Below are 14,642 nucleotides of genomic sequence, written 5' to 3'. Positions count from 1 at the left end.
AACATAAATTGTTTTAACCCATTCCTTAATTATATATTTTCTCACTTGCAGAGTGTGCTATAAATAGTAACCAAAATTTCTTTGTAGCAGTGCCAATCTTCAGCTTAGCATATGAATTCAAACAGGAGAGACTGAAATTCTGATCAGTGTGTCTTCAGTTTAACCTGAATTCCTGCTGATTGAACCATGAGGCAATAATGACAGCTTCCACACAGAGAAGGGTCACTGAAAACTGTACCCATCCATGGGCATTGCCCTTCCTGACCTCATCACCAAAGAGTAAAATAGGTTATTTTTCCTAAACACTACAGTAGGGAGTTTTCGGAGTAAGGACTTTTTCAGTGCAAAATAACATACCAGAATTCGTATATAGACAATAAAGCAGCATATCCACAAATCCCTAGAACACCAAGCTAGATATTCTCCTTCCTGCAGGTTTCTTCCACATGTTTTAAGGTAAAAACAATGATAAAGGCTTTGCATTTCCTCCCTGCCCCAATTGACTACAAGTCCATTGAACACTGTCTACAAACATTGCTTTTTAATATTCTGCAAGGCTGAATTTTTTTTTAGTGGTGGCTGTATAATTTACAAAGAACAGTGGTTAGTGATCTGTTTATCAGGCAGATAGATACGCTCTCTTAAGGAATAATCTTTATCTTTCTTCACAGGTTGTGGAATCCTTAAAATCAGGGAACATGTCTCATTTCACTTTTTATATTTAAATGTATCTGTATTGCTTAGGAGAATGCTAATTAAAGGTGTTTAATAAGTGTATGTTGACTTTTTGCAGATGTGGCGGTATCTAGGGAAAAGGAAAGTCTTTTCTTCCTATACTTTTCTTATATTCCTATTACATAACACTAGACAAGAATCAGAATGAGATATGACTTTAATAAAATCCATTGAATGTTTATACTGTATTAAATACTCAAAATCTATGATGATGAAAAATAAGGTACACTGTAGCAGTTTGTAAACTAGTGTTCTGCAAATATCTGTGTACTCTAATAAATCCATAAGTCCATCTGACTTAGTTTTTGCAGAATTATTTTTTAAAAAGAGCATTCAATTAGATCACTTGTCAACATTAATACATCTGAAAAATCCATTTCTTCCTTTCCCTATTTCCACTGAAGGGCTTCCCTGGTGGCGCAGTGGTTGAGAGTCCGCCTGCCGATGCAGGGGACACGGGTTCGTGCCCCGATCCCGGAGGATCCCACATGCCGCGGAGCGGCTGGGCCCGCGGGCCATGGCCGCGGAGCCTGTGTGTCCGGAGCCTGTGCTCCGCAGCGGGAGAGGCCACAGCAGTGAGAGGCCCGCGTACAGCAAAAAAAAAAAAAAAAAAAAAAAAAAAAAAGTTTGATTTTTTTTTTTTCTGGAATGTCAATGATACTCATGGTTTGCTGGTTACATCTTCAGGTAACACTTCTCCTGCTTTATTTTTTATTTGTGCATTTTTCGAGCCAGCATGTTTGCTGTCTTTCTCCTGAAGAATCTTGTTCCACTCCTCCAGGACTTTCACCTCTTCCAGAAGGGTCTTTCCCTCCTCTTGAAAAACACTGTTCTCCTCTCTCAGAGCCTTGTTATCTTCAAGTACAGCCTGTTCCTCCTTCCACAGAGCTTGTTCTTCCATCTCCAGGGCAAGTCATTCTTCCATCAGGGCCTGTTGCTCCATCCTGATCTCACACTCCTGATGCTGTAGGGCATTGATCTCCTCATGTAGAGAACTTATTTCTTCTTGAAGCATTTTCGCCTCGTTCTGGAAGGCTTTCTCCTGTTCCCTGAGAGCCTTGATCTGAACTTCCAGGGTTCGATTCTGTTGCCAATAAGACTTACTTTCTGTGTTCAAGGCATTGACTTTTTTCCCCAGGTGGTTTTTGGTTTTCTAAAATCACACTTTTAAACTTACACAGCAGCTGTTTTTGCTGTCTCAGGGACTGGTTCTCCCCCAGATTAACTGATTGTCCATTCGGAAAGCTTTGTTTTCTTCTCCAAGGGCTTTGTTTTCTCCCCAGAGGGACTTGTTTTCTTTTCTGAGAGACTTGTTCTCAGCCCTGGACACCATATTGTCTCTCTGAAGGTTTTTGTCCCACCTCCTGAGATACATGTTTGAGGTTGTTTTGATCTTGGGTACAAGAGAAAAAAGAGGGAAACAAATGCAGTGTCTTCCGTCTTTTAAATTCAGAGACAACCATTGTTTCTTAGTGTTTTATCTGAGGAGAGTATATAAACTCCCAGTGTGCTGGGTTCAACCAAAGGTGAACTAATGATATTTGGAATAAAAAAGGTCCTAGATTTGTTGAGAATGTGTTTGTATAGATTTGGCTGTTGGTTGACTTGCACAAATAGTAAACCAGCAGGGATCTAACAAGGCTCAGAAAGTCTCACTGCAGGGGGAAAAAAAAAGTGAATTTATGAAGAGAAGTCAGCAAATTAACTATTAGATTGATATAAAAACAACTGAATAAGTTTAAATCTCAACACACAAAAATTACACAATAATAATTCTAGATTACTTATTGAATCTAGGTGCCAGATAAAGGTTAATGTGTTGAATTGTTATCTGTGTTAAACTAAGCTAAACTCTGAGCTAAACTATGTCTAATCAACTATTAATCTTTCACTAATATATTCATTATTTTAATTAAATCACCTGCTATTGGTGTGGAAAAATACCATCTATTTAAAAAAATGGCTTGCTTTGTAAGAACTAGAAAATAATTTTCAAGAAGTTATACACCATAATTTTTACCATACCTAGGCATTTAGTAGTAGTATTACAAATTTAAACAAATATTCCACATTTACATTTCTGTGGTCTCTGAATTACTTGAAAGCCTGATTCCTCTTAGTACTAGAAAACAACTTGTCAAGATTTTATGTCATCAGTAGTAATGTCATATGGTGCTGACACTAATGATATAATGAGTGCTATACGTAGTTTTTGGCTGGTTTTTGGTATGTTTTTTAAGAAAAATATATAATTTAAAAAGTAAGGTCATATTTGATGCCTGTCTATACTATTAATGAATATGTATTTAGTCCTTGCTTTCATCTAAATTATTAAAATTAATTTATAGGATTGATTTTTGTTATAAGCAAAATAGCTCTAATTATCATAACCTAGGAATTAATAAGTACCAGTAAACACTGTACAATTAAAGGTGAAAACACTTTAAATGATTTTAAGATCACTGAATCAATAATATACTCAATAATCAGTATTAGGTAAATTTGTAAATTATACTAAGGAAATAGCACTGGACACATTTTAATTCCAGTAATCTTATCTAAGGTAAATTTTTAGATTATCCAATATATGTCCACTGTTAGAATATAAAACAAGAGTATTTTTATAATTTTTTAAAATGTAAACTTTTGGTGAAATATTAAAACATTTAAATATTACTATATTAAATAGATGTCACAATGTCTTAACTATTTATACTTATAAATTTATAATTGGCTTAAGGTATAAACTTGAAAATAGAATATATAATAGTATGTATAATCCCAAACCACTCACCTTCATAAAGATTTGCCAGTTTATTCACTGTGCCAGATTTCTTACCAGCTATTTACATTATATCTGTTTAATAAGATTGAAAAAGTATTTTTCTCACACAGTCATAACTCTCTAACTTAATAAAATAGTAAAAAATATATATAATGGCATAGAATGAGAGTTAATGTAAAATTAAGAGGATCTATGTGAAAATTTTCAATTTCTTTGTTTTTAACTTTATGAGAGTGAAATATCCATTTGATCAGCTTCATGTATAATTGAATTGAGAAAGTATTTTATGTAACTATGTAACAGCTTCTTCTTTATACTAGTGTTTCTAGTCTAACTGTTTTACTACTGCTACCATGTTAGCTGAAGATTCAGAAAGAGTTCCAAAGACGTTGGAACATTCTATGTTAGAATGCTGTAATTCTTGAGACTTAAGGACAAACTGGGAAGCAAGAAGAAAGTCTCTGTTGCCCTTGATCTATTAAATAAATTGAATTTATAATTTAAAACTTTCCCTCAATCTACAGGCCCAGATGGTTTCATCTATGGATTCTTTTAAATATTTAAGAAAGGAAGAATATTAATATTTCTATGAACTATTTCAGATGAGGGAAAAAAAAAAAGAACTTGTTGTTTTGAGACCACATTACTTTACATAAAACCCTGGCAAGGATATTACAAGAAAGAAAAACTATAGTCTGAAGTATCTCATAAACACAGATGCAAAAATCCTAAACAAAATATTAGTACATCAAGTACAACAATACATAAAATGCATAATGTGTCATCCATTTAACCAAACTGAGTTTAATTCATGAACAAGATTGAGTTAACATTGGGAAATCAATTAATGTAATTCACTACATTAATTTGTTCTGTTAAGAACAAAGGAGAAAATTTTCATCTCCTGCCAAGATGAGAAAAATAATTTCAGAAGATTCAGAAAAAGCATTTTATAAAACAAAAATCAACACACTTTCATCATTAAAACCAAAACCAAACTAACAATACCATCACCAAAAAATTTTTAGCACAGTAAGAGCAGAAAAGAACTTATTTAATTCAATTATGAGTATTAAGAAAAACCTGCATAAACATACCAGATGATAAAATACAAATAGATCAAAAGTATATAAAGATGCCCGCTATCATCACTTTCATTCTTCATTGTCCTAGAATTTTTACTATTACAAGATAAGAAAGTATGTAAGGATTAGAAAAAAAATAAGGCTCTCAGGATTTGAAAGTAATATTTCAAACATTTCTGAGAAAATGTTAAATTATCATAATAAAATAGTTAAACTGCAGCTAACTAACCTATTAAAATTGAATATGATTTAGTAAGCTTATTGGATATAAGGTCAACCTAAAATCATCTTTACTTACATATATTCAACTAACAATTGGATAAGGAATTTTATAATTATATATTATTTACATTGGCAGCAAAAGCATCTATAAATGAATTTATGCAAGACCTCTATATAGAAAAATATAAACATTATTGAGAGAAATTACTGAGCTACAAAAAACAGGAAGAGTAGACCATGTTTATGATTGGAAGGTTCAATATTGGAAAGATGTTAAGCTTCGTCAAATTGATATATATATTCAATGACCTCTCTGGAAAAATAATCCCAGCAGTTTGTATAAGCCTGTGTGTGTAAAATGAAAAGTTGATTCTCATATTTCTATTGAAATGCCAGGAAAAGAAATGACAATCTTAAAAAGAAGATCAACTTTCTAAAAAGCTATAGTAAATCAAAAAGTGTTGTGTGAATTCAAAGATAGACAAGTAAACCAATGGGACAGAATAGGAAGCTCAGAAACAGATGTACAAATTCATGGACTCTTTCTACATGGCACAAAATTGAGAAATCTCACAAACAACAGAGTCAAAGGAAATAAACAATACATTTCACATGATTTTATTTAAAAAATGCAAAATCATGTGATAATGTATGATATTACAAGTCAAAGTAAAGAGAATTTCTTAGAGGTAGGGATGTGCTAATGATGGAATGCTAGTAGTGTTCAATTTTTACTTCTAGGTGTGTATTCCTAGAGTTTGCTTATTGTTTGATATTTCATAGAGCTACCCACATGATTTGTGTGCTTTTTATGTATGTATGATTTATTCAAAATATTAATGTTAGGGCCTCCCTGGTGGCGCAGTGGTTGAGAGTCCGCCTGCCGATGCAGGGGATACGGGTTCGTGCCCCGGTCTGGGAGGATCCCATATGCCGCGGAGCGGCTGGGCCCGTGAGCCATGGCCGCTGGGCCTGCGCATCCGGAGCCTGTGCTCCGCAACGGGGGAGGCCACAACAGTGAGAGGCCCGCATACCGCAAAAAAAAAAAAAAAAAAAAAAAAATTAATGTTAAAAGCAACAGGAGAGAATGTTCACACATACATTGATGTATGTGTGTGTTTGATGTTTTTATAGAAGTCTACCACTTAATAGCAGTGTTATCTTGGGCAAGGTAACTTTTTCTCTCTTCGTTTTGTCAACTGCATAATGAATAATACCTGATTATTTTCGTATGTGGATACAATGAATTGAACTACATGTAAGGTACTTGGAAGTTTGTGTGGCCCATGATAAGTGTGAGTCACCACCACCACCATCATTGTCGTCATTATTATTATTTTTTTTTAATTTTACTTATAGTGAAAAGAACTTTCTAACATGTCTTTAAATCTGTATCAAATATCACTGGCATTGTTGCTCCTTTCACAAAATTTGCTGTTTCAGGATTTTCTAAAATTCTTGGTCAAATACGTTATTTCTGATCTCTTCAGATAAATCATAAACTTCAAGTCAGTCTTGCCTTTGATTATCATTCAAAAAAAATTAAATAGAAGAAAGGGAAACAAATAAAGTGACTCCCTGTTTATTTATTAGTAATATTAGAAGATAAAGACTTGATTAAAAGAAAACAGATGTCATGTTTAATAACATCATTTTAGAATGGAAAGTTTTCAAGCTTTCTAAGCTTTTTTTTCTAAATATCTGTTTATTGATTTGTAGGTGAATAATCTGGTTTCAGACTTTTAATTTATTTTAACTTGTTGACTAGTGCCATGTTCTATTTAGTAATGTAAGAATAGTGCCCGTATAATTGCAGATTATTGGGTAGATCTAATATAGCAAAGATTCAAAATCACATCCTCAGGAAACTTCTTGCAGCTAGTCAGGAGTCACCTAACACAATTTTGTAGTTAACATGATTTATTTTCTGTGCTTTTTTGTTGAAGGCTTGGCACATATTGATTGCATAAAACATTTTATAAAAAATAAAACACCACATAAAAAATTGTGGTGTTTACAAAGTCAGTATTCTAGAATTAAATGTCTTAACATTTAAACTAGTGTAGTCTGGCCCTGGCTCTTGTCACTTTCCAGTTCTACGACCTTAAAAGTCTTTTTAGATAATGAGCTGTCTCTGCTCTAAATCAGCCTAAATGACTCTTATCTAAAGTAAAATCAGGACTTTTGATGAGGGAGCAGCCACAGGAATGCCAAGACCACAAATCCAGAGACACTTGCGTGTGAAGGGTGAAGTTATAACTTAAATCTTAAATATTATATTCCACAAGTTATTTGAGCTCATGAGATTGGGAAAATAGCACAAGGAAAGCAAAAGACAAGCAGGAATCAAACATGACTAATGTGGTACTATTGAGATTTTTGACATATCATTCCCAATAATATCATTATGCTCTGAGTTGTATCCTCCCAAATTCATATGTTGAAATCCTAACCTTCAGTAATTCAGAATGTGAATGTATTTGGAGTTAAAGTCTATAAATAGGTAAGTATTATAAATTAAAATGAGGTCATTAAGGTGGGCCCTAATCCAATATAACTGGTGTCCTTTTAAGAAGAGGAAGTTTGGATACAGGAACAGAGGGAAGGCCATCTAAGGACAAAAGGACAAGACGGCCATCCCCAAGTATCAGAAGAAATTAATCCTGCTGACACCTTAATCTTAAACTTCTAGCCCCCAGAACAGTGAGAAAATATGCTTTGGTTTAAGTCTTAGGGGTACTTTGTTATGGCAGGTCTATCAAACTAATGAAAGAATCATTCTTCTCTGTTTAAGTTCTGAAAATAATGACCTTTGAAATAAGATCCATAGGAAGAAACTGACCATCAACAGGTTGATTTTCACCATCCCACATTACTGTTTTGCACAACCTTATTTTTATTTCTCTTTTGAGTCCCTGGATTCTGACAACCAGTTCTATATCCATTTGGGATCTAGCTAGGAACCCAGAAATTACATTCCCCTGTGAGTAGGTATTTTCGATTATGTACAACAGTGGCTGTTTCTTCTCTTCCCTTTTATTAAACTGTTTAAGAAATCTGCCTCTCAGGGAGGTTTCTTTCTTTCTTTCTTTCTTTCTTTCTTTCTTTCTTTCTTTCTTTCTTTCTTTCTTTCTTTCTTTCTTTCAAATAGAAAGATCTATTTGATTCTTCTTTCAAATAGAAAGAATAATTTCTTTCTTCTTTTGATTGAGGTATAGTTGACTTACAATACTATGTCAGTTTCAGGTATACAACATAGTGATTCCATATTTTTATATATTAGACACCATACAAAATTATCACAATATTATTGCATATTTTCCCTGTGAGGTACATTACAGCCCAGAGGCTTATTTATTTTGTAAGTGGTAGTTTGTACTTCTAAATTCCCTTCACATATTTTCCCCATCCCCCTACTCTCCTCCACTATGACAACCACTAGTTTTTTCTCTGTATCTAGGAGTCTGTTTCTGTTTTGTTGTTTTTGTTTGTTTGCTTTGTTTTCAGATTCCACATATAAGTGAAAACATTTAGTATTTGTCTTTCTTGGTCTGACTTATTTAGCTTAGCAGAATACTCTCTAGGTCCATCCATGTTGTCAAAATGGCAAGATTTTATTCTTTTTATTATGGCTGAGTAGTATTCTGTTCTATATTTATACCATATTTTCTTAACCCATTCATCTATTGATGGGCACTTAGTTTGCCTCCTTGGCTACTGTAAATAATGCTGCTATGAACATGGGAGTGAATATGTCTTTTTGATTTAGTGTTCTTGTTTTCTTTGGATAAAACCCAGAGTAGAATTGCTAGATCATATGATAGTTCCACTTTTTATTTTTTGAATTTGGTTTGCTAATATTTTTATTGTGGATTTTTGTTCTTATATTCTTCAGGATTATTGGCCTGTGTTTTTCCTTTTTTGTAGTATTTTTCTCTGGTTTTGGTATCAGGGTAATGTTTGCTTCATAGAATGAAACGTCTTCATTTTCTTGGACTAGTTTGAGGATGCTATGTATTAACTCTTTTAATGTTTGGTAGAATTTCCCTCTAAAACTCTCTGGCCCTCTACATTGTTGGCATTTTTTGTTTGTTTGTTATTTGATTACTGATTTAATTTCATTACTAGTAACTTGTCTGCTCAGATATTCTATTTCTTCTTAATTCAGCCTTGGTTGATTGTATATTTCTAGGGAATTATTCATTTCTTCTAGGTTGTACAAGTTGTTGGTATATAACTAGTCATAGCAGTCTCTTATGTTTGCTTGCTATTGATTATAATATCTCTTCTTTCATTTGGATCCTTTCTTTCTTTTTTTTTTTCTTTCTGTTTTTAGTAAGTCTGGCTAAAGTTTTGTCATTTTGTTTATCTTTCCAAAGAATCAACTGTTAGTTTCATTGATCTTTTCTGTTGTACTATAGTTTCTATTTTATTTCTGTTCTGATGTTAATCATTTCTTTCTGTTAAGTTTGGACTTTGATTGCATTTCTATTTCTAATTCCTTACAAGTAAATTTAGGTTGTGTATTTGAGATTTTTCTTGTTTCTTGAGATAAGCCTGTATCACTACAAATTTCCATCTTAGAAATGTTTTCCAATATCCCATAGATTTTGGAATGTTGTGTTTCCATTTTTGTCTCAAGGTTTTTTTGTTTGTTTGTTTTGTTTTATTTTGTTTCTCTTTGATTTCTTCATTGACCCATTGGTTGTTTAGTAACATGTTGTTTAGTCTCCATGTGTTTGTGCTTTTTCCAATTTTCTTTCTGGAATTGATTTCTAGTTTCATACCATTGTGGTTGTAAAAGATTCTTGATATGATTTCAATCTTCTTAAATTTATTGAAACTTGTTTTGTAGTCTAGCATGTGATCAATTCTGCAGAATGCAATAAGTGCACTTAAAGAAAATGTGTATTCTGCTGTTTTGGGATGAAACTTTCTGACGGTATCTATTAGACATGTCTGCTCTAATATGTCACTAAAGACCAAAGTTTCCTTATTGATTTTCTTTCTGGATGATCTATCCATTATGTAAGTGGATTTTTAAAGTCCCTACTGTTATTGTATTACTGTTTATTTCTTCCTTTACATCTGTTAATGTTTGCTATATAAGTTTAAGTGCTCTTATGTTGGGTGCATTAATATTTGTAAAAGTTCCAACCTCTTCTTGGATCGACCTCTTTATCATTAGGTAATGTCCTTCTTTGTCTTTTGTTGTAGTCTTTGTTTTAAAGTTTATTTTGTCTGATATGACTATTGCTACCCCAGATTTATTTTCATTTCTATTTGCATGGAATATGTTTTCCTATCATTTCACTTTCAGTCTGTGTGTGTCTTTAGCTCTGAAGTGAATGGCTTGTAGATGGATCTTGTTTTTTGGACATTCAGCCACTATATGCCTTTTGACTGGATAATTTACTCCATTGACATCTAAAGTAATTATTGAGAAGTATGTGCTTATTGCCATTTTGTTAATTGTTTTCTGGTTGTTTTTGTAATTCTTCACTCTTCCTTTCTTCTTCTTTTAGTCTCTTCCCTTGTGGTTTGATGGCTTTCTTTAGTGTTATGTTTGGACTACTTTCTCTTTATTCCCTCTCCCATGTTTTATGTTTTTGATGTGATGTTTTACATCTTTTTATTTTTTTTTGTATTCCTTAACTAATTATTGTGGCTCTAGTTAATTTTATATGTTTTGTTTTTTAACCTCATACTAGCTTTTTAAATGGTTGATCCACTGTCTTTACTATATATTTGCTTTTATCAGTGAAATATTTTCTTTTATATTTTTATTTTAGTATTTGTATTTTTATTATGAGTTATGGTATTTTCTTCTTCACTTAAAGCCAACCATTTAACATTTCTTGTAAAGCTGTTTTAGTCATGGTGAACTAATGACTAAAACTCTTTTAGATTTTTCTTGTCTGGGAAACCTGTTACTTCTTCTTCAATTCTGAATAATAACTTTACTGGGTAGAGTATACTTAGTTGTTGTTGTTGTTGTTTTTAGCACTTTAAATATGTCATGCGACTTCCTTTTGGCCTGCAAAGTTTCTGCTGAAAAATCAGCTGATGACCTTACAAGGATTCCCTTGTGTGTGATTTGTTTTTTCTCTTGCTGCCTTTAAAATTCTCTCTTTATCTCTAATTTTTCCATTTTAATTATGATAAATATTGATGTGGACCTCTGAGTAAATTTTGTTTGGAAATTTCTGGGCTTCCTGGACTTGAAAATCTGTTTCCTTCCCCAGGATAGGGAAGTTTTCAGCTATTATTTATTCAAATATATTTTCTGCCCTTTTCTCTTTCTCTTCTCCTTGTGGGACCCCCTATAATGTAAATGTTAATATGTCTGATGTTGTTCCAGAAATCCCTTAAGTGGTCCTCATTTTTTTAAATTATTTCCTCTTTTTGCATTCTGATTGGGTGATTTCCACTATTCTATCTCCAAGATTGCATATGCATTGTTTTGTTTTAGATTCCTTAGAGTGGATTTTTTATTTTAGTTATTGTATTCTTTGTATCTCATTTTTTAAAATATTATATTTTCTAATTCTTTGCTGAAGTTCTCACTGCGTTCCACCATTCTTCTACCAAATTCTGTGAGATTCTATGTGACTGTCACTTTGAAGTCTTTATCAGGTAAATAAATTATCACCATTTCATTAGGGATTTTTTGGGGGGTGTATCTTTTTCTTTCATTTGAAACAATTTCCTTTGTCTTATTTTGTTTGACATTCTGTATTTGTTTCTGTTACTTAGGCAAAACAGTTACTTCTCCTGGTCTTGAACGCATGACCTTGTGTTGCATCATCCCTATGCAGACTGTCTGCACACAGTGGCTTTGGTGGTGAACTTGCTGCAATAGCTGGAACTGGATCTGGGCATGGGCTGGGGAGCTGCTGAGGCAGTCTTGGCAGTCCAGCTAGAGTGCCAGGTGCTTTTTATTCTACTGCCTCTGTCCTGAGACTGAGTGAGTGAGTTTGTGTGTGAACCTTTTATGAGCAGAGTCTTGGTTTCCAGCAGTCCTCAGGCTTTCCTGGTAATAAGTTCAACTGGTTTTCAAAGCAAATTATGGAGTTTCATTTTTCTGGTGCTCAATCCCATGGCTGGAGTGTCCAGTATAAGGTTTGAACCCCTCAATTCTTAGGGAAGACCTCCAAGTTTATGACATTCCTTCTCATTTATAAGTCACTACACTAGGGGTGTGAATCCTGACAAAATTGCATCTCTGCCCCACTTACCCATCTCGACATTTTCCCTTTACACCCTTAATTATAGAAGAGCTGTTCTGCTGGTCTTCAGTTTGTCCTCAGAAAGAGTTGTTTCATATGTAGCTGTAGTTTGGGTGTGTCTGTGGGAGGACATGAGCTCAGGAACTTCCTTCTCTGTCATCTTGATCCTGCCTTCTCAGTTTCTTTCTAATATGAAGTTAACCAGTTCAGAATCAACTTAACTCTATACAGTTTTTGCACTACCTGGAATATGCAGGGTATACCCTGTTTGTGGTTTTCTCCTTGACCTGTAATATAAAAAGTATTGGAGGCTGTTAATCTATTTTTACTCATACAAGCTTGGTATTAACAATTCAAAGGTAGAACTTCTCTAGTGTGGTAAAGTACACACAAAATTCAGCTGACAAATCATATAAAAACAGAAATTACTCTATAAATCAGTTTCTAAAAGAATTTTAAAGAGATAAGGTGATATTTTGCTTAAAACTGAACCTGTGCTTTATTTATGCCTACTTAGGAAATGCTGAACTTGTGAAGTAAGCAATGAAAACATGCATGCTGCAGCCACCTGAATCAACTAAAAGAACAGTTGTGGGCTTCCCTGGTGGCACAGTGGTTGAGAGTCCGCCTGCCGATGCAGGGGACATGGGTTTGTGCCCCATTCTGGGAAGATCCCACATGCTGCAGATTGGCTGAGCCCGTGAGCCATGGCCACTGAGCCTGCACATCCGGAGCCTGTGCTCTGCAACGGGAAAGGCCACAACAGTGAGAGGCCCACATACTGCAAAAAAAAAAAAAAATTTGTTAGCTTGCAAGGATCACAAGTAATCTAGCCTTTGCAGAGGGTAGCCTTGAGATCTACATGCCTTTTGCTTGCTAACCTCACAGCAGCCAGACTTATCAAACCTCAGTCATGGGGTTCTGCTGACTATTAAGCCCCATGAGTTCTGTCTTGCAGAGTACTGAAGCATCTGCAGTAGTTCCTTTTGAGGTTTTTTTCTGAGATCCCAGTGTCTTTGCCAAGCCTAGGGGGTCCAGCTTTCCTTATGAGGCCTAGGCATTTTTCTTTAAGGTGTTGTCTTTGCTCAAGTCCTTGCAATCATCACAGAACTGGCTTGAACATCTTGCACAGGTCTCAGGAATAAAAAGCCAAATGCTCCTCTGTAAAAATATCACCTGAATAGCATCTCTTAGGTTTAAAATACTTTGCTCACAAACTGAAATCCAGTGCTCAGTGCCATACATCCTATACATATTGGTAGTCTTAATCATATCCTTAAATGACTATTTTGTTTTATATTTTAGAATAGATAAAGGGTATATCATAGTTTCATGTCTGAAAAGTAAGAGCTCAAATCTGCAAATGTCCCAAGGAGGGACAGGTTCTTGGAAAATATGAACTTTTCAGGAAATCGATTAATAATAAGTACTTTCTGTGGATAATAAGAGTGGAGATTATCTGTACAAATTTGAGATAGATCACTCACCTGCCCAAGGAGGAATGAGTAAAGTGGTGTAGAGAGGTCATAAAGTACATGGATTGAGAACATTCCAGTGAATGTGAAAAAGAAATGTTCCTCCCCATCACCAAGAAGTAACAAGTGAATAGAAACCTACCATTGGGAAAAACTGTTGTTGGAAGAATATGGTGCAAGAAGAGCAATGAGAGCCTCTAGTTCTGTAACAGTAAGGGGTTAAAGATAAATAATGGAAACCTAAGAAGCTTAGGGCAATAGCCCGAAAATCAGGAAACTTGGAAATAAGATTTAAAGTTGCAAGATCAGGAAACAAAAGCCTTTTATTTTGTTATATTTGTTTGAAAAGATCAAGGTTGACCTCAAATGTGGAGATCAATTAGGATACATTCCAATTTAAGTATTGCTTTCAACTTTAAATTTCCAGTATTGTCTTAAAAAACAAAATAAAACAAAAATGATATTCAAAATAATAACTAAAAACAATGACTTAATTTTAACTTACATTCAAAGAACACTTCCAAAATTATAAAAACAAAATACAATCATTGCAATGGTTTGTTTGAGTTAAGTGACTACCTAATTACTTTACAGAAGATTATCTTTCTTCCTTAAACCAGCATGAGGCTGCCAAATTTACTCCTGTTGTAGTGAGGAGCCTCACACTATTTGGCTTCTGGGCTCCATCAGCATTTGTCTGCATCTGCTTTCATCCTCCTCAAACTCCTCTCAAAAGGAGCCCAGAGAATCTGCAATTCACGTCAGGGCACCCATCCAGATTAGAAGCTGCCAAATATCAACATCAGGTTTCCTGAGAAAAAATAAGTTACTTAAGCCTTCTCCCTAGCACATTAATGATGTTGGATAAAAGGTTATGCAGTTTGAATCTCTATTTCCAGCCCGCTAGATAAAAATAATTTGGAAGTGAAAATGTGAGGTTATGATGTGATTTGGACATCTTATGGTGACCTAACCTTTTCAGTTGTTATTCTTACTGTGTCTCGCTATCATGTTAGCAATTTTTTAAAGCTGTTTTTCTACAGTTGTCACACTACAACATGGACAGTAGAATGTGAATGGCTTCACGTATTACATTTTAAAAGGGTTTTGT

At 34.1% G+C, this 14,642-nt stretch overlaps 1 pseudogene across 1 annotated transcript; it reads right to left on the bottom strand.

Annotated features, from left to right (window-relative positions):
- Positions 1–1,396: 1,396 nt before the first annotated feature.
- On the bottom strand, positions 1,397–2,110 carry LOC309792642 (annotated as a pseudogene). The gene has a single exon. The product of its transcript is annotated as an uncharacterized misc_RNA (transcript).
- Between the last annotated feature and the right edge of the window lie 12,532 nt (positions 2,111–14,642).

This window comes from Mesoplodon mirus (genome assembly GCF_964341445.2).
Source record: "Mesoplodon mirus genome assembly, chromosome: 17".
NCBI lineage: Eukaryota > Metazoa > Chordata > Mammalia > Artiodactyla > Ziphiidae > Mesoplodon > Mesoplodon mirus.
Note: the sequence above shows the minus strand (reverse complement) of the source record. Positions and strands in the feature narration are given on the sequence as shown.